This window comes from Oryzias latipes, chromosome 9 (genome assembly GCF_053564925.1).
Source record: "Oryzias latipes strain Hd-rR chromosome 9, Olatipes_Hd-rR_3.1".
Taxonomy (NCBI): domain Eukaryota; kingdom Metazoa; phylum Chordata; class Actinopteri; order Beloniformes; family Adrianichthyidae; genus Oryzias; species Oryzias latipes.
Window position 1 is genome coordinate 871723 of NC_136245.1, and position 778 is coordinate 872500.

Here is a 778-nt window from a genome sequence, read left to right on the forward strand (position 1 = left end):
CTCTCTCTCCTCTGGGAAAACTCTCTATGACCTCATCCAACTCACTCCAGAATCTCTCCTTCACTTCTAACTCACAGCCAACCTGTGGCGCATACCCACTGACTACATTCACCATCACCCCTTCAATTTCTAACTTTAGGCTCATCATCCTGTCTGAGACTCTTTTCACCTCTAGAACACTGTTTACAAACTCCCCCTTCAGAATCACTCCTACCCCGTTTCTCTTCCTATCAACACCATGATAGAAAAGTTTGTATCCTCCTCCAATACTACGTGCCTTGCTGCCCTTCCACCTTGTCTCCTGCACACACAGTACATCTACCTTCCTTCTCTCCATCATGTCTGCCAGCTCTCTGCCTTTCCCTGTCATTGTGCCAACGTTAAGAGTCCCTATTCTCAAACCTATGTTCCTGCCTTTTCCCTTCTCTCTCTGGCAACGGACCCTTCTGCCTCCCCTCTTTCTTCGACCAACAGTAGTCAAATTTCCACCGACACCCTGTAGGTTAACAGCATCGGTGGCGGTCGTTGTTAACCCGGGCCTCGACCGATCCGGTATGTCTAAAGTGTTGTGGATGATTCGCATGGTTATTTTGGCAATTTTTACGCCGGATGCCCTTCCTGACGCAACCCTCTCTATTTATCCGGGCTTGGGACCGGCACAGAAGTTACTGGCTTGCAACCCCTGTGGCTAGATCCATCCATATATCCATCCATCCATCCATGTCTCCATCCATCCATCCATGTATCCATCCATCCATCCATCCATCCATCCATCCAT